We start from the raw sequence: 20710 nt of genomic DNA on the forward strand, positions 1-20710 counted from the left end.
TATCCTACAGTCTTATTATGGATACTTTAACTCATTTATATATTCGTATGTTTACATTTATACTGTCCAGCTTCATTGTTTAAGGTACTTAATTCATACCCGGCATTACCTACTGTGGGTTTGTGTAATTTGGGCTTTTCTTTGTTGACTGTACTTCGTTGCTGATTTGCAACCAGAATTTCTATTTCATTTGTTCTGTAGCATTTTCACTTGCCATTTCCAAGATTTTTCTTTGCTCTTCATGCCTCTCTGAACTGCAAAGGAGCTTTGTTCTTGCTCTTTTGATTAATTCTTCTAACATTTCATTTCACAGTTTTTCAAGTCCTTGTGGTTAATACAAAGAATTTTAGAAATCTTAAGCAATCTAAAACATAGTTTATTATGAAATTCTTAGAAATACTTAAATTTTCATAACTCCTCTTAACAACTATGTTAATACCTATCATAATATTTATAAGTTCAGTAATGCAAGCAATTCATCCCAATATCTTCCAAAGGAGAGTGACTAAAATGCTTTTAAAAGACAAAGTCAATAGTAGAAGAGGAATTCAATAATAAGATATCCTAAATTAAACATAGAGAGGACACAAACTGAGGAAAATTCTGAAAATTCAACAAAAATGAAGTAAACATTCCATTTTATTTCAACTGTCTTTATTTTAAAAGTGAATGTCTAAACATACAGTAAAATGTAAGAGTTGTCAGACTGGATAAAATAACACCTTATCGTATGCTACCCAGGAGAAATGTATTATAAGACAGGTTTAAAAAAAAGGATGGACAGATATTGTCAACTGATTTTTTACAAAGGTACAAGAAATATTCAATAGAGAAAGGATAGTCTTTCTCTACAAAATTTGTTCAAACAATTGAATTTCCACAGGGGAAAATATGAACCTTGAAACATTTCAAAACTTAAAAAAAATGACTCAAAATAAAAGACCTAAATGTAAATGATAAAAATCATAAGATTTCTTGAAAAGTCAAAGGGGAAACTGTGCACAACCTAGGATTTTCACACCGATTTCTTTTTTTAGATACAACATGAAAGGGGCATCATACAAAACAGAAATAAATTAGAAGTCAGACTATCTAAATTCCAATATTTGCTCTGTGGAAGATGCTAAGAAAAGACAAAACTCACTGTGAGATTAAATATGTATAAATTACAGATGCAATAAACAATGCTAAAATTTAACAATAAGAAAACTCCAGTGATATGAGTCATATTGACATCAGATTGATATTCTGTGCCTCCAGATATGATGTGCTGAGAAGGATAAGTGACATATTTTATTGTGGTATTCTTCCAAAAATAAACCAACAGCCCCAGTCTAATCATAAAGATAACATCAGACAATTCTAAACTGAAAGATATTTATTCAAATTAATTCTCACATAGTCCATGTTATGGTCACCAAGGGAAAAAAAAAACAACAGAAATCCTCACACACCCCAGGAGACTAAAGTGCACAGGATGACAAACTGCAATGTGGTATTTTATGTTGGATTCTGGAATGAGGTGCTGACTTTATAGAAAGTTCTGCATTCTGTTTAATAGATTACAAATGTCCGTTGCTCCATTCTGACAAATGTACTATGGTCTTTGAGGTTAGAACCCTCTTCTCCATGCCTATAACTTTTCTGTAAAGCTATTACAATTTTAAAATATTATTTACTCAAAAAACCCCCACAATTTCATTTGTTTTCCCTATAAGCAAGAGCCATTAAGCACATATGCTAGTGTGACAGTTTAAATGTAAAGTCAAGGATAATATATGAAAGAAAATAAATATAAGAGCAATGAGGATGTTGGGCGGGGGCAAACAAACTGATATATTGAGAAAAGATATGAAATAAAACAAATAGAAATTGCTAAAGTTTTAGTCTTTTCCATTTTGGAAGAATGGAGGCACTGTTGTCAGAAATGTTTTGGGGTTTTTTTTTGTGTTGTTGTTTTTTTTTTTCCAAAGGATGAGGTAGAAATTTGAAAAGAAAACTGCTTTCTTCCGTTTTGTAGGTGGAAAGTGAGCTGAAGTGCAGGAGGGCATCTGAGTCTAAAGGTCAGTGAAGTGGTTATGGAGGTGTAACTGTCAGAAGATAGATTCAGACAAGAGAAGGTAATATGGTAAAAGCACATAGAAAGAGTCACTGGCATCCAAAGAGCAAACTGCCAATAGAGAGAATTTTGGGGGAAAAAAGTTAATGAAAGCATGAGTGAGAGAGGGAAGAAAGGAAGTTCTAAAGACAGAACTTTTAGAAAAATCTACAGTAAGAATTCAGGAAGAAGAGGAAAAATAACAGGAAGAGTAAAGGAGTAGGAAGCTAGGGGAAAAACAAGGAGAGGTACAAGCACATGAAGAGCAGAGAAGGTAGCTGGAATTAGAAGTGTTGGGTATTGTCAAGTACTAAAGAAAAAAGCATCTATGTTCAGTGAGTGAGCACCGATAGATCCATACATTAAGAGGTCATTGATTACTAAAGGTGATACATGTCAATAGATCAGTGAGGGGAACACAAGTAGAGAAAGTAGAAAATATAGCTCATTCTATTATTTTTTTCCCTTCCAACACTTTAAATATGTCATCTGACTGAATGTCATCCGTGTTTCCTCCTGAGAAGTAAGTTGTTAATCATATGGAGGATGTCTTGTATGGGACATTCAAATCTTTTTATCTTTGGCTTTTACGGTTTGATCACAGTATGTATCCATGTATTTCTCTCTTGAGTTTATCTTATTTGGAGTATTTTGAGCTTTGTGGATGAGTAGATGCACATATTTCTTCTACTTTGGCATGCTTGAAATATTTAATTCTTAAATATGCCTCTTTATTCTCATTCTGGAACTCCCATAATATACTGGTTGGTATGCTTGACATGGTTATTTAGGCTTGATGGTTACTTAGGCTAGGGAGGCTCTATTAGTTTGCTTCATTCTTTATTTCTTTCTTCTTCTCAGTCTGGATGATTTTAATTCAGACATCTTCTTCACTTGGTTGATTCTTTCTTCTGCCTACTCAGATCTGTTATTGAGTTCCTCTAGAGACCTTTTTATTTCAGTTATTATATTTTTCTGCTGTAGAATTTTTATTTGGTTCTTTTTTGAAATTTCTATTTCTTTATTGTCTATTTGTTTGGAAATCATTTTTTAAATTTACCTTTAGCTTTTTGAGTATATATTAAATAGTTGCTTGAAAATCTTCTAGAAAGTTCAGTGTTTGAGGAGCTGGGGTTGTGGCTCAATGGTAGAGCGCTTGTCTAGCGCATGTGAGGCCCTGGTTTGATCCTCAGCACCACATAAAAATAAATAAATAATACAAATACAATGTGTCCCACTACAACTAAACAAACATAAATATTAAAAAAAAAAGGAAAGTCTAGGTTTAAAATTCCTTAAGTGCACCCTCAGTATGAGGCAGTATTTATTTATTTATCAGTCTTCTCTGTTTGCATGGCTCGGTTCATCCATATGTTCTGTTTTGATTGAACTGAGTATTCTGATTATTTCAATATGGCACCTTTGGAAAGGAGATGCTCACTCTTCCTGAGAGCTTGATTTAAAAAAAAAAATGAAGCAGAGGGTTCTAATCTCCGAGAGCTTAAAGTTTGTCAGAATGGAACAATGAACATTTGTGATATATTATTAACCACTCTGTTGAGTGACTTTTCTAAACTATTTTTGTTGTCACATGTGGCCATTAAAATGTCCATTCCATTAGGGAAGTAATAAGACAGTAACTTGGCAGAGATTTCCTTATATGCCAAATTTTAACATCTTCTTTCTTCATTAACATAGAATTTGCTGTGATTTTTTTTTTAAAAAATGAGATTCAGGAATTCTGAAATATTGATTCTGAAGATGTTTGCCAGTTTCATGATTGATGCAGCTGAGGGATGGATCTTGGAGCTCCCTGCTTTATTAGTGACCCCATTACTTATTTCCTAAGAAACAATGAAGATATGGTCTTCTTTCCTCCTCTGAGGATTTATTTGGTAAAGTACCTCACCCTTTGAAGAACTCAACAGCAAACATTGGTCTAGGGTCTATACTTTTTTTTATGCTGTGAAAATCTAATTGTATAAAACAGGAAGGTATGTAATTCAATTTCCTCCAAAACTGGAGAGCTAAAAATAAACTGTGGACCTCATGAAATAATTATATTTACACATTGTATTTATTAAATGAGCAGTTTATGAACAAATAGTGTATGTACTCTGCACTAAGCAACTGGAGAGATACAACTACCCTAGACTTCTCAAAGATGTAAAACTCTAATTAGTATGATATACATAATATATTTAGATGCCATTTCTAAGACATCCATTTCTAACCGAGCACCTTTAAAATTGAAACTGGCGTTCATGATCTGGGTTCCAGAAGCAGAAGGCAGCACTCAAGTATTCTTTCCTGCTTGTGCTTGCCCATCATGTTTATTTGCTGTTCTTTTGCTTTCCATTAGTTAGATGGGAACTCTTGGTTGAAACATATACTCTCTCTGTCATCATAGCAATATTTATATAGATCTTACATCCTATTTACATGTTTATTGTTCTTTCATGGCCCTTGATAGCAAATGTAGCTCAATTTGTGACCCTTGTTTTATACATTATATGCTATATTTGTATACATAGCAACACAGCAGCCTAGCTCTTATTTTTAGGAGACCCAACATTAAGGCTTTTTTAAGTGGATTTTTTAACATTGATTTATTTTGTATCTGTCATTTTTCTTTTGCTGAATTGGTATGTCAAATTTCACTTTAGAAATTCCAGTCATGCTTTTTGCCTTCTCTGGATATAGAAAGGAGCAGACAGAAATGCAATATAAATTCATTATGCTGGAATCTATGTGCATGGATAATAGTTCTAACAGCTTGAATAAAAACTCCATGAAATTTATACTTGGATTTATAAATATAGAGAGGTTGAAGCAATACCATAGATTTACAATTGTCAAAGTTTATCTCTGGACCAATTATCTATACACATGTATATATCTCACACAAATAAAAGCAATGGAGGAAATTCAGATATCAATTGATCAATCTGTATTGAATTCATTTCTTGTTTCTTTGTTATGCACACAGCTTATAGCTGTAACTTTATTTACTGATGTGGATCACTGTACAATCAGTATGGCTGGGGCAATGTTTATCTGTCATAAAATCTACCTGGAACACACAAATAGATGTTGGTGTTTATCCTCTTCTTCCCGCCCTTGCCAGCTGCTTTACTCGCCTTTCCTCAGGCTGCTCCCTCTTTTTCTTTACCCAGCTCTTCCTCCACCTCCCACAGCCGGTTTCTTTCCAACGCCCCCACCCCTTTGGTCGGATGTTTTGTTAACACTCAGGACCACCAGTGCCAGTGTGTGTCTGTCCACCGTTCCCCTGGAAAAGTGAATTCTCATTCCCGCTTTTGTTATCTGATGAGTACCCCACCAAAACCCAGTGCCTACTCCCCTAGCTTGGGAGGCCGAATGCCACGATGGTAGACAGAATTCAGGGAGACAACAGGACACTGGATCGGAGGACCCCAGTAAAGTTTTGGACGTTCAGGACTTGCCATCTCAAGCCCCCAAACTTGGTCAGCCTGGCAACTGACCCAAGTCCCCAAGGAGTGCACAGTAACAGGGGCGATCTCTCTCTCTCTCTCTCTCTCTCTCTCCCTCTCTGATTCCGAGCGTCCCTAATCTTCCAGAGCCGCTCCACTGAGGATGCAGATCCTTCTTCTGGACCAGGCCTGAGCCTCTTCTCAGGCTCCACCAGGGCACACAGCCTGAGCCCCACCCAAACCCGGGCTGGAGAGGGGCGCACTTGCTTCTAGATGCGCGATGGTGATACTAGATCAAAGGATGGAGCCGCCCAGGTTCCTAAGTGTCTGCCGGGGGACGAGGGGTGGGTAAAACTGATAGCTCTCCTCAAACCCGGGCCCTTCTCACAGGATGGATACCCCCAAGGCGCCATCCAGTAGCCGGGAAGCCTTTATGAGCCGTCTCCTTTAAGAAGCGCTAGTACGTGTGATTCGGGCTGTGTATGCCTTGTGTTCGTGTGTGTGTGTGTGTGTGTGTGTGTGTGTGTGTGTGTGTGTGTAAGCGCACGCGCCTGGGGCCCTGAGAGCCGGGCAGACCCCGGGAAGGAGGAGTTATGTAGATTACGGATGAACATTCTGGAGGGGAGCGAGGAGAGGAGGGAAGGAGAACCAGAGGCTAGATAGCGAGGAGCGGCGGAGGCCCTTCCCGCAGGAGCTGGGGGCGGCGGCGGCGGCGGTGGAGAAGGAGGAGGAGGTGGAGGACGCATGGACTGGAGGCGGAGGCGGCGGCTGCTGCTGTGGCTGCGACTGGGAGCTTTGAGTCGGAACCGCCGGTGAACTTGGGCGCCAGGATCCGGGTGACGGACCCCCGAGGATGGTGAACGCGAGCTGCTGCTGACCCTGCCTCTGCCGCTCCTTCTTCCGGCTGCTGAGCGCCTGGACCCCCTTTCTCCTCCCCTTGCCCGGCTGTGGGTGAACCTGCAGGCTCCTAACCCACCCGGAGGACTTTTTTTTGAAAGGAAACGAGGGAGGGAGGGAGAGGGAAAGAGGGAGAAAAAGAAGGGGAGCTCGTCCATCCATTGAAGCACAGTTCACTATGATCTTACTCACAATCAGCACTGGAAGACGGTCGGATTTCGTGCATCTTTCGGGGGTGTTTTTCTTGCAAACCTTGATTTGGATTTTATGTGCTACATTCTGCGGAACGGAGCAGTATTTCAATGTGGAGGTAAGAGTACAAGGGCTTCTTCCTCTTCCCCTGCCTGGACTGATCCTAGAAACATTTCCTTCACTCTTTGGATCCTTGTAGCTCAGAGCAGCCAGGTCTCAACACATTGTTTCCCTTGTAGCCGCTGAAACACTTGTTGAGTTTCCCTGTGCCTTAGGTGATGGATGCATGTGAGACCTAGAATCCGTTATCCCCAGCAGCACAAAGCACCATGCTGCGCGCTCAAAGACACAATTGTATCTGGTCCATGCTTCTTACCCGGGGAAGAGGTGAAGCCCTACTTATAGCAAACGTGTGGCTTAACCAGGAAGCTTGAGTTTATGATGGATAAACAGCTCGGGAAACAAAATTGATTGCTTGGCATCCTGTGCTGCCTTGGTATTGTTCCTGAAACCTTCCTCCCCGTGGTTGGTGCCTAACAAAGGAGGTTAAAAATAAAAGAATCTAAAGGAGAACGTGGGAATACTTGATATGTTTAATAACATTACTTTGTGATAAAACACTTGAGTAGACAGAGTCTTTTTCTCATTTAGACAAAACTTAATACACTGTTACTAGATCTGGCTGCACAGAGGACGTGAAATCCATCTCTTTTGAAGTGTCTTCTCTCCCCCTCCCCCGCCGATTGAAAATAAACGTGGCCCCATGTAATAGTTCTGAGGTGTGTTTTAAATTTTATTTCACACTCTCATGGCAAAAACGGAGAGGTCTTAGACTGTCATCTGTTTTACTGTGATAGCTTTGGGAACAGAAGGCACAAAGCAAAAGGGAACTTAAGGATAAGGACTTGTCAGACCTCTGCCAAAGTACTCTTCCTGTCATCAACTCAGCACTAAAGCCAGCCAGCAACGTGCAATAAATCATTGGGAACGTGAACACACCTGGGCTGTGACACAAATTTATTACATGTTCGGTAGGATGCAAAGCCAGCAAGGGGGTTTTAGTAAAATTTCCTCCTTTTGATTAGATCTGATACCTTCTGACTTTCCAAAGAATTATGGTTAAATCTACAAGAAATAATGTGATTTTCCCTTATATTGTTGATATAATAAAGCTTCCTGTCATTTTGTTGGAAGCATGTGTTTACACAATAGCAGGACCTGTTGCACAGTATTTGAACATGCTTTATGTAACCGATTTATACACAAAGTGTGCATAATAAATGCCAGGTGTGGAGGCACATTCTGAATATAACTATGTTTATATAAACTGTTCTTGGGACTCCACATAATAAGTGATAGTACAGAAACAAACTATTTTAAAGAGTAATAGTCATTATACATTAGTTAAATTTGCAGATGTTAAACATCAGTATATTCCACAAAAATACAAATTTGAAAACTAAGATTTTAACCCTTTGAGAAACTGTGTTTTTGTTTTGTTTTGTATAAAAAAGAGAGAGAGAGAAAGAGAAATGGAAAAGGGCTGAAAGTCTAAACTTTTCTTGATGACACATTTGAACTTTTGGAGTTGTGTGATACAAATGGATTTTTGTACCTAATATTTAAACCAAGAGTTTAATGTTGAAGTGAAATAATTAGTTCATAGAATGGAGGAATGAGAATGGTGATTTGTTATTTATAATTTATAAACAGAAGGGCCTATTGTCAGATTGGTGGTGCTGGAGATGGTGGTGAGGTGGGGCGTGGGAGAGGTGGTTACAACTTAAGTGCTAGGTTGTGTCTTGCTCACTATGGGAATGAAAGGAGAGATGGATGTCTACCTGCCCTGGCAAAGTCTTTGATTTGCTTTTGAGATTGGAATAACATCATTGTCTTAATTATTATTAAGTTTCCTTAGTGAGGCTAAACATATATTGAGTTTCTTTGTATTGTAATCCTCAATCAGATATTATTATACAAAAAAGTTATGTTACTAAAAATGATGATTTTTAATTCCAGCTATATCTTCCTTTTCAAGGTGCATGTGAAAAAAAAATGGTCCATGGAGAAGAGTTATTTTTCCATTTTAAAGTATTTCTGTTATTTCACCCATGCTTTTTACAAACCAAAGATTTAAGGAATGACAGATAAGATTCATGTGCCCTCTGGGACCTTAAAAAGCTTACTTGACACAAAGGGAGTATTCTAATGATTTATGGGTGATTATGTTGCATAGTTTGTATTATTCCCAAGTAGTTTTTTAAGCTCTTGGGCCCTTCCTTGGTTGGATTGATAAGCTTTTGTGTGTATTTTGATAACTTTTTTTTCCATTATTAAAATAGCTACTAGAAATATCCAAATATTATAAAGAACATAGGATGACAGGAAGTTTTCTGATATGAGTTTCTGCCTGATTCACTTTTATTAGATGTTTCTTTTTTACAAGAATGGTATCTTTCTCCAGTTGGGTTATATGAGTAACATTTGTCTGTGGGGTATCTGATTCTGTAAACCATGAAGAGGTAGAATTTGGAATGACAGTCTCAAATCGAACCACCTGGTTGAAGTCTCGCCCTCTACTGACACCAACACAGACTAACGGGTACTCCTGCTCAGGGACTACCAGCATCTCAAACATCCTGAGTGGGCATGGGATAGGGAAATCGATATGCTTAATTAACATAAATTTCTGCATTGGTTCAACCCATTCTAATAGAACAATGCTAGTCTGAAGTGCCCCGCATAGGTATTTATGGCCGGTGTAAGGATTTCTCACAACACAACACTTCTGACACCACTTGGTTTCAGGGATTTTTGCTGATACAGCAAATTTCCTTGGCAGTATTCTATGAGGGAGTTTGTGTGCTGGAATAGCAACAGGTAACTTTTGCATTTGTCTTGCATAATCAAAAAGCCCTGGTAAATTATGGGAATAAAGCTGAGAAGCTTTACCAGATATTGATAGCAAGCAATTGTTCATCACATACAACCATGTACACCTTCGAGGGAATAGCTGCTCCATTGATGTCTCATGAAGCTCATTAAGATTAAGGGTGTAAGTCCCTTCTTTGGCACCAAATATCAAATATTGATCTCGTGTATCTGGGTTTATCCAGGATGTTGCACAGTGAATTTTCAAGGGACACCCATTAAAAACCTTTGAAAAACATGCACCCATATGTACTTTAGGTGTTGGCGGAAGACCATTGCTAATAGGCTTTGGCACATCTTTCTTCTCTTTCCTGGAAAGGTTTGTGCCTCGATGTTCATTCTGTTGCTGATATAAAGATCCATCTCGTTCACCATTTAACTGGAAGGAGCCCACTCCATTTCCTAAAGCAACAGGCTTTTGTGGCGGTAATCGGGGAGGTGGTGGTCTTGGTGGAACATGGGATGGTTTTGCTGGGCTCCCTGACATGGGACATCTCTTGATTGTTCCTTGATTATCTTCCTCAATAGAATGGGTTTCCTGTGGTATGAAGATGGACTTAGGCTTTGGTGGCAGAGGTGGTGGAACTTTTGCTTTCATGGTTGAATGTTTGGATTCATCATCATCCCCCTCATCATCTTCTAAGTGTGCCACATGTCCTCGCTGATGCAATTCTTCTTCAACAGACTTCAGAAGACTCTTGTTTCCACCTAAAAAGTAACTACCTTGGTGTCTGTGTCCATATTCTAATTGTAGATCAAGTTCATGATGTGGTTCTGTCTCCTTCCTTAAGGGTGGATCAAATTTCACTTGGCCAAAGTGTATCTCTGAACGTGTTTTTTCTTCTCTTACATTTCTACTAGTTGATTTCTATGTGGTACAGCAACAAGAGGCTCAGGATCATCATCATCAAAATCATGGTAAGTGGACTGATCTGGATTATTTACTTTATCCAATAGCTCTATTGCTAAAGATTGTATCAAAGGCTGTGTGACAAAAGGGTGCTGCAGTAACTTTTCAGCAGTTGGTCTTTTTTTTGGATTTTTTGGTAAGTGCCATTTTCACAAAATGATGGAAACTATTTGACCACTTCAATTTATCCTTTAATTTAGGGGGCTGAAAATTGCTTTTTGTCATTAGAAATAATGCTCTCATTGGGTGCAGGTCGAACATAGGAGGCTGAAGCTCAGCGAGTTCTATGGCAGTGATCCCTACGGCCCAGAGGTCACAGAGCTGATTATATCCCCCTTTCCTCTCCACAGCTGCAACTTCTGGAGCCATCCAATATGGTGTACCAATGAAAGACTTCCGTTTGGCATTGTAGCTGTTATCCGTGCAGATACTCCAAAATCAGCCAGTTTCACATGACCATTATCCGTTAATAGAATGTTAGCTCCCTTAATATCTCTGTGCATTTTTCCTTTACTGTGAAGATAATATAATCTCTGTAGTGTTTCTCTGATTACATATGCAATCTGCAGTTCTGTGAGAGGGCCAGTTACATGATAAATATCCTGTAAAGAACCACCTCCACAAAATTCCATGCAAATCCATAGTTTATCTCGCCTGAGATAGCTTCCAAAATAAGCAACAATATTTGGGTGTTTACAGTCTTTCATCATAATAATTTCTTGCTGCACAACTGCAAAATCTTCTCCTGGTTCCAATTTTATTACTTTAATTACTGCTAATTCACCGGTGTTAACATTCCGCGCCTTGTAGAAGTTGCCATAGGTGCCGCTGCCAATGCGCTGAATCAGCTCGAAGTCTTCCTGTGGCTTCCGGCGGGACAGATGGAAGCCCGGGTTCATGGCAGGCCCCAGGTGCCCCCCGCCTCCCTCCCGGGCAAGGGAGGGGGGGCGCTCAGGGGGCCACACGGAGAGTGGTCGCCGCAGCTGGCCCCCTGCTCCCCTGGCGGTCACAATCGCCCGGCTCCACGCTGCGGCTGCCCCTGACATATTATTGTCAGCTATAATATTATTATATATTATATAATATTATATTAATATAATAATATTATTATATAATATTATTGTATAGTATTATTATATATTATTATATCATATTATTGTCATATATAATCAGACTAGGGGCGCAGGCTGTCGGCCTGTGCTCCGAGCGCGGGAAGGAGGGCCCGCGGTGGCCCGGCGGCGCGACCAGCTCGGGAGCGGGCGTGCAGCGGGCATGCGGCCCACTCCGCAGCTCCGCGCCGGGCCCTGCTTCGCCCGCGAGCCCGGAGCTCGCGCCCTGCGCACTCCCCGGCTGGCTCGCGCAGGGCCCTCCCGCGCCCTCCCGTGGCCGGGGGCGGGGGAGGCGCGCAGCCGGCTTCCCAAGCTCCGCGGGCGCACCCGGGAGTGCGTGCGCGGGTCTCGGCCCCTTCCTCGGCTGGCGGCTGGGGGCGGCGCGGTGGGGCCCGCGGCTCCGAGGGGCGGCGCTGGGCGGGCTGCACTTGGCGCCAGGCTAGGGCCATCCCCACCCCCACAGCGGTGCCGGCGGGGCGGGGCCGCGGGCGCACCTGCCAGGCAACGCGGAGTTCGAGGCGCCTGTGCGCTGTGACGTGTCTTGACTCCCGCCTCATTCTGTGTTTAGGTGTTTAGGTGCTGTACTCGTGTGGACGAGGACGATTTGCCAGTGATTGCAGCATCTGACTGGTTTTGTTTGGGTGGGGAGGCAGCTCCCGGCTGGGCCCCGCGGCCTGGGTCGCGGAGCTAGCCATCCCACCTCGGTCTGAACCAATTTTTCCTTTCTACCCCTGTCCCCCTCCATGTTCTTTCCCTGCCTACCCCGCAGAAGCCATGGAGGACGAAGAAAGAAGGAGAAAGATAGAAGCTGGTAAAGCGAAGGTAGGAGAGCCGGGAACGCCAGGCCAGAGGTGGGAGGCGGTGGCTGGGAAAGGGTGGGAGGAGGCCTGGGGAAAGAGTTTGCGGCAGCCAGGTGCGCTGCCCTCAGAGGGAGGTACTGCAGGGTCTGGGTTTCCTCCCCTCCCTCCTGTCCCTTTTCCTAGGACGTGTAAAGCCCGGTGCTGCTACCTAGCTGATGAGACTTCGATGGTGACTGAATGGTGTGGCTCTTTTCTCACAACTGCCCCAATAAAACACCTCTCTCTCTCTCTTTTCTTTAAACCGTATTGATAATTAGGTGGTAATTAATAGCCTTTAAACCTTCAGCCCTTCACTTTTAAAGGGAGTTTTATGGGTGGTGCAGGCATTGTGTTTTCCAGGGCAGGGATTTAGAGCTTTCCTTTTATTCAGTGGGGAATTTGTGCGCTGATCATCAGCTTGTCTTCTTTAGGTGGCACCCTGGCACTCGAGGACGTGTGTGAGATTGGCCTGTGACAGCTGCCTCAGCAGTGGCCTGAGTGTGCCACAAGTGCCAGCTGTGAACTTGGCTTTAGGGACGTTTTTAAAAGTGTGTCTTTGTACGTTCCTGTTTGGAGGTCTTTGTCATGGCAGTTGGTTTTGTATCCTGTGGATTGGACATTCTGAAGACGGAAAGATTCCACAGAACAAAGCTTTAAAATTCCTGCTTTAAATAATTTGTTTTACGTGTGTGTGTGTAGTGAAGTTCTGATTTTATGTGTGTGTGCGTGTGTATATGTATGGAAATTGTAACGCAAACATTTGAAAATTGTATTATGCATAGATATCCTTCTTGGGGCATCATGAAAAATTTAATGTAGACAACCTATAAATTGAATAGCATTTTTTTTTAAAATTACATATTTGAGCAGCTCTTTAGGCTTGCCTGAAAGGCCCCCTTCCTCCCTACAATGAGTTACTTTTTATAGGTGATATTCTTTTTAGAGCTAATGGATAACAATCATACTTGAAACACAATTAACTATTTTTCCTCTCTTCCTTTCTTTCTTCATTCTTCCACATAAACAAAGGAAACCAGGTCAATAATTTCAGTAATCAATGAAAGAAAGGCCTTACTGCAGAGATGCAGTAGTAGATGTTCATCAGAAGTGTGTTAAAGGAATGTGTAGGTTAACCAGCTTTGCATTTCTAAAATATAATTGACTTTTTTATAATCCCCCCCTTTTAATGTTAAGACTTAAATGCTTGTATGTAAACAGGTAGATTTTGTTTTTTACTTTAGGATATATAAATGAAGGAACATTGGCATTTTCAGAAGCCCAAAATTGCTTACAGTTGTGCAACCCAAGGGACTAAGCAAGGGACTAAGCAAACACTCTGCATCTAAGGAATTGAAAGTAATTTTGTGTACCTTTTCAAAAGCATGGAAGTTCTGGTTAGATATCTTATTTGTTACCTAAGAATGTTTACTGCCTTCTGCCAAATGTATCTTTCTTAAATGTATGTAAAGCAGTTCTACTAAACATAGTTAATTTTGAACAGTCACATTTCATAATAATTAAATTTCTTGCTCTAAGTAGATTTGGCAAAGTAGAATTTTGATTTCTTTATGTATATATTTCTTTATTTTTCAAAAGTCTACATATGGGGTAAAAATCTTTTTAATTTTTATTGTAGTTTATTTTCCCCTAGAAATGAACCCAGTTTCCAGTAAGAGATCCTTGAGGCCTTTAAGGCAACATATGTTTGCTGTAACATTAGCTATCTGGTAAAAAATACTTTACTGAGGTCATGATTCCTCAGCCATGTAAGTGCAATGGAATATTATACAATCATTAAAAGAATTAAGGCTGAGAGGGACATGGTAAATAGAGTGAAAACAAAATTATCAGAAATAGTTTAGATGTTGCAGTGGTTTACACCTGTAATCCCAGCTACTCAGGAGGCTGAGGCAAGATCCTGTCTGAGGGGAAAAAAAAGGGGGGAGCTTACATTATAGCTCAAAGGTAGAGCACTACTGCCCTTTATCTCCACTACTGCAAGAACAAAACTAAACAAAGTATGTACGTTATTTCATTTGTATAAACATGTGCTTTTAGAATGGGATTGAAAAACTATTATAAATATAGTTATTCTTGGGCTAGGATATAGCTTAATGGTAGAGCACAAGTTCCTAGGTTTAGTCCCCAACACCAAACAAACTTTATAAAGCAGTTCTACTAAACATAGTTAACTTTGAACAGACACATAATCAGCAAACTTAGATCAAGAGGTGGAAATAGAGAAATGGCAACAGTCTCTGCTTTCCAAAGTAGGAGAGACAGATGCTCCTGGGTAATAAGTACAGTGAGAGGTTGGATTTTGGATCTTACCCCCCCAACAACATTTTGTTAAAATATTTAAAATGCTACTGACTCATTTTCTAGAATATTTTATAAGGAAAACTCTCAATATCAATTAAATGCAACCTAGCATAGTGCTTTTCAAATAGCAGGTATTCAATAAGTGTTTGCTTCTCTCCAGCTGTGCATGCTGGCAAGATGAGCTGGTCAAAAGAGCTGGCGGCAACATTAAAGTAAGGAAACAGCTAAGAATCATGCAACCCATGGACACCAGTTTCTCAGGTGGAGGGTGGGCCTGCTCTGCCACCTCAAGGGTCCTCTTCCACGCTGGAAGGCAAGAGGGCAAGAGAGCGAGTGCACTTGGAACCCATCTGTTTATTAGGGAAAAGACATTTGATAGAATGTTCCACCCCAATAAGGCAGGGGATAGTGTTTCAGCAGGGGTTGCCCAATCCTGTTGGGTACTGCTCAAGCCCAGAGCGGAGGCTCTTCCTTGATGAGTGGGGGTAAAGGCCACTTGCTTGGTATAACACATGGTGTGGCGTATGTTGCCAGTCCAATATCCCCTTTACTCAAGGCTTTTGGAGAGGCTTAGCTCATGCACAGGGCAGTCCCTGACATTTGCTTCTTGAATGAATGAGCAGAATGACAGAATAAGTTCTTAATGAGTGTAGTGTTACCAGCTAGGTTGGAATTTAATAAGAGTAATCCAAAATTTTCTTAATTAGAAGTCTCTTATTGCTGGTATCAGAAACCACCTAAAATGATCATTTCCCAAAATTTATTCAGAGACTTGGTTCTCCAAGTATCTCATTTATTCATAAGACTTAAGTGTTAACATTTGATAATAGTTTTACAACATACAACTTTTTAATCTTTTTCTAGGTAATTGGTCTTCTGTTTCTTTCTCTCTAGATTTCTCTAAATTTCCTTTTTCAAGACCTTTTAATAAATGATCATTTTAAAATTCTCATGTATACAGTATAGTATAATTTAAAATTTTTTTTTAGTTGTAAATGGACACAGTACCTTTATTTTATTTATTTATTTTTATGTGGTGCTGAGGATTGAAACCAGAGCCGCACATGTTGCTAGACAAGTGCTCCACCATTGAGCCACAACCTCAACCCCTACAGTATAGAAGTGTACTTTGTAAAGTATTTTATATTAACCCAAATCTGCAGTAATAGGAGAATGAGTTATTTTATGTAGCCATTAAAATAATTCTACAAACACTTTTCAAGTTGGGAAAATGCCCACAGAAAATGTCAGGTTAAAAAAAAAAAGGTACGTGTAAGTATTTATATATGAAGACATCTGAAAAAACATGCACCAAGATGTCAGTTGTGGTTATCTCTGGGTAGTGGGTTATAGGTATTTTAATTTTTTTATACTTTATTTTACAAATTCTCTACAACATTATTCTTTTATGATCAGGCACAATGTTCAGGTATCATTTTTTTTTTCTTTTTTCTTTTTTTATTTGGTGGGGTTCTTTTTTTTTTTTTTGTCTTTTTTGGAACTGGGGGTCGAACCCAGGGCTTTGCAAATGCAAGGCAGACCCTTTGCCACTGAGCTACATCCCAGCCCCAGGTATCATTTTTAAGAAAAAGGTATTACATGCAGTATGATAAACAGGTTAATGTTGTATGACTCTCATACAGAACAAGAATATGAAATGCAAAATAACTAGGTCTCCTACATTAGGAGGTCTTTGTCATGGCAGTTGGTTTTGTATCCTGTGGATTGGACGTTCTGAAGACGGAAAGATTCCACAGAACAAAGCTTTAGAATTCCTGCTTTAAATAATTTGTTTTACGTGTGTGTGTGTGTGTGTGTGTGTGTGTGTAGTGAAGTTCTGATTTTATGTGTGTGTGCGTGTGTATATGTATGGAAATTGTAACTGTAATTCTTACTCCAGTACCACTTGTATTATGTAGTCAGAATTCTATATTATTGGACATTTATGGATCGCCTTTTTGTTTTTGTCATTCTTATCCATTTTCCTTGCTGTCAGTTTTTTGGTTTTTCCTATGAACTTGCTTGTCCAACTTTGTATTTTCTCATTTGCCTTTTTCCCTAACTTGCTGCTTTAGATTTGTTGTAACAAAAGAACCCAGAAACTGAGGTTAATGGAATGATTTGTAAGAATGAAGGGCTAATGGAACTTAGTAGAAAGGATTTTGCAGCAATTTAGTTTTTCTGATGCTAGGTAGTTCTTTGGTTTGCTGTTGGGTCCTCAACTATCTCCTCAGTATTGATGTTGCAAGAAGCCCAATACTTGGAGATGTTAACTACATTATTAAATATTTTCAGAGCTGGGCTTGACCTCATTTACAAGTTCCTGACAGAGATGGTCCCACATAGGCTATCCTTATAGTGAATCAACCAAACTATTTCAACTCCATTTTAAATGACTTCATTTTTTCCAAGTAAAATTATTTATGATTATATAAATAAAGTAGTTAATTATTAGTGAACAAAATTAAAGGACAGTTGTGTATTTAGAATGAAATTAGTCCTATAAATCACTTTTGCTATATTTTTAAAAAGTTCTTCAAATGTATTAGAATTCAGCAAAACCAAAATATTATACTTCTATAGCATTTTATATAATTGTCATTATTTATTGAATAATTAAAATTTTTACTACATTCAGTAACTTGGAATTATATGAGTTTTTTTTTTTTTGTTGTTGTTGTTTAACAAGCATTTTTAGTTTGTAGAGTAATGCCAGTGTTGTGTACAATGTTCTGTGTAAGCTCTCTTATTAGGTGATTGATAGGATTTTTCAATTACTGTGCTGCTCTGATAGGCAAGCTAGTTATGGTATAAAATTGTTCCTTGCATTTTCAGATATTCTGCTCCACAGTGAAGAAAGCTATTCTCCTTCTCTGATTTCTTTTAAACTTTCTAGTTTTTTATACTTGTGACAGATCTTACTTAATTTTCAAAGTTACATTTGATAACAGTTTTACAACGTACAATTTTTTAAGCTTTTTCTGGATATAGCAATTTGATGCATCCATCAGAGACTGGTGCGTTCCTGTGATTTAAAACTAATTCATGACTTTTGGGCTTTGCTGAAATAAAAGAAATCATGGTGTTGAGAGGAAAGAATAGACATAACAGGCTTCTTGAAATGTATGACAAAGAAATTTCTCTAAGGCAGGAAAACAGAGCATCAATAAAATCCAATGAAGAGATAATTTTGTTTGAGAACAATTTTTATCCCACTCCTGTTCTCATCTAGTCCCTTGGATGTGTCTTTTATTTTACTTTCTCTTTTCACTTTTCAGTTTTATTGACAGAACACCACAGACATCCTTACTGAATGATAACCCACAGCAATGAGGAAACAAAAAAGATAGAATTCATCCAAAGGATTGGACTATTACAAGAGTGGGACAAAAATTTTTCAAACAAAAACATTTCTTATTTTTGTTAAATAAAAAGGTTTGTAGAAAGAGCTAAACTATGACTATTAAACATTTAATTTAGGCTGCTGATGATTGAAATGTGAATTAATTTCTTCTAATATGACAAATAGAAAAAAGTTCTGGTAAATTGTGAAACATTAGTGATAAGGGACATTATTTTTATTTCTTAGTAAGATTTTTATAAAATTAAAATTAGGCATTCTATTTAATTGGTTAGCATCCGTTTAATTGGGATCCAGGCATGGTGATGCATGCCTGTAATCCAGTGATTCAGGAGACTGAGGAAGGAAGATCACAAGTTCTAGGCCAATCTCAGCAATTTAGTGAGACCCTAGGCCACGTAGTGAGACCCTGTCTCAAAATAATAAATAAAAAGGGCCACGTGCAGTGGTGTTTACATGTTTGGCTGTTTTCACTTAGTGTAATGTTTTGAGGTTCAGCCATGGTGTAGCATGTGTCCATGCCTCATTCCCTTTTATGACTGAATAATATTCCAGTGTGTGTATATACAGCAATGTGTTCACACTTTAATCCATTGATCGGCATTTAGATTGTTTCTATGTATTGTCTATTGTGAATAGTGCTGCTTTGAACATTTGTATACAAGCATTTGAATACCTGTTTTCATTTCTCTTGGGCATATATTTAGGATTAAGAATTCTGGGTCTTATAGTAATTCCATTTAACATTTTGAAGAATCTCCAAATTGCTTACCATAGTGGCTTTACCATTTTACTGTACCATTTCATTTTACATACCCACTGATAATGCATGATAATTCTAGTTTCTCTGTATCTCAACAAATTTGTTTTCTTTTTTTAAAATCATAGCCATTCTAGTGGGCAAAAAGGGATTTCCCACTGTGGTTTTAATTCTTGTTTTCTTGATGACTAATGACACTGAGTGTCTTTTTTGTATGCTTTTTGGCCATTTGTAGATCTTCAGACTATTCAAGTCCTTTACCTATCTTGTAATTTGGTTGTTAGGAATTTGTTTTACATATTATATATATATATATATATATATATATATATATATATATATATATATATATATATATATATATGCATCAAGCAAGAGAGCATGTATGATCATGTACAAGAGAGGAGCAGACAGAAATACACATTTCCAGTGGGATATCTTCCATCTCTTTTTTTTTTTTCTTTTAAGCTTGTTTGGCTCACCAAAATTTAAACTGGAACTTCCTTTGAATAAGCTGTTGGTGAGTTGATTACAGCGTGATGGTGAAGTTTGAGTTTCTTTGTGGTGCAGTGAGTCATTCCATTCTTTGTCCAGCTGGTCAAATGGGCACCTGTTGGCCTTTTGGCTTGATCATTACCAATACATATCAGTTTTTTTGGGAAAAATGACTTAGTCTTCCATAACAAAAAGCCGTGTCATTTTTCTGTGTGAACACAATAGACATGTGTATGTACTCTACCTAGTAGAAAGGATTTCTATTGTCATATTGACTTCCCTTTTACTTTTTGTGGTAGTTTTCACCAAAATAGAACTTAGGATATTTAATGCCCATTTAGGTACACCTCCTAAAGCTTGGTTAATTTGTTCATGGGTTTTACACTGTTCAAAAGTGCTAAACGTTAAGACTGTTCATAAATTTAGCATTGTTCCAGGAGTAGTTTTTCCTAGGTTATTTATTTAAATCTATATTCTTTTGTTCTATGTAAAATTCCTTTATCTTACACGAACAATGTAATGCTTGTTTGCAGTTGCTTTCCTCTTTTGGGTTACTGTTTGCTCTGATTTTTATGTAATCTAAATTTTTTGTGTAATTATAAGATTTTTTTGTGTGTGTTGATGTGTTTCCCCTTTTAGAGATCATTTTTTAGAGCCTCAAGTTATTTTGATGATTTAGAACTACTCTATATATTATACAAAGTCCTATTTAAAAATTTGACTTTATAAATTGTATTGATTGATTAGATGTTCTGACTTACAGATTTCTGAAAAACTAACAAGATCTACAGTTTCTTTCTCTAGCCACTCCCTAACCCCTCAGCAACCCTGGGATTGAGCCCAGAGGCTCATGCATGCTAGGTCTTCTATTTCTTGATATTGCATATACTATAAAATTCCTTGTTGTTTTCTAAGGATTGTTCATTGTGGGGGCTCAGTAATTAGGTTTTATTTATTCCTCAGAGGTCTCAGTTTTATTCAAGTCGGTCTTTCTTTACTAGTTGTTTTCCCCAGGGAAGATAGAAAAAGGAACCAATTATAAATAAAATACTAGTTCAAGAATCAAATTTAATGTGTGAAAAGTGTGTGAGGGAGATGTGGGGGTTGTTGCCATAGGTGTGGTCAATGATCTCAGTTAACTTCCCGCATCATTGATATTTTATTGAGTGCATGTGTATATGTTGATTCCTTGAAAGTTGAATAAATTAGTAGATGCTCTAAAGATCAAGGTATTAGAAAAGTTGTAAAAACTGCATTAACAAATGTGCACTAGGAGGACATTTTTTAAATGAAATAATGGGTTTTAGCTAAAAGTCACAGAAATTCTATTTTCTACTAATAGAT

The 20710-nt window shown here is 38.6% G+C and overlaps 1 protein-coding gene and 1 pseudogene across 1 annotated transcript in view; one reads left to right on the top strand and one right to left on the bottom strand.

Moving 5' to 3' along the window:
* LOC143389641 (A-kinase anchor protein 9-like) overlaps window positions 1-20710 on the top strand; it is a 133562-nt gene that overhangs the window by 6377 nt on the left and 106475 nt on the right. The window lies entirely within an intron of this gene.
* On the bottom strand, window positions 6151-11379 carry LOC143389566 (mitogen-activated protein kinase kinase kinase kinase 3 pseudogene; annotated as a pseudogene).

The sequence above is a fragment of the Callospermophilus lateralis genome, unplaced genomic scaffold (assembly GCF_048772815.1).
Source record: "Callospermophilus lateralis isolate mCalLat2 unplaced genomic scaffold, mCalLat2.hap1 Scaffold_63, whole genome shotgun sequence".
In the NCBI taxonomy this organism is placed as follows: Eukaryota; Metazoa; Chordata; class Mammalia; order Rodentia; family Sciuridae; genus Callospermophilus; species Callospermophilus lateralis.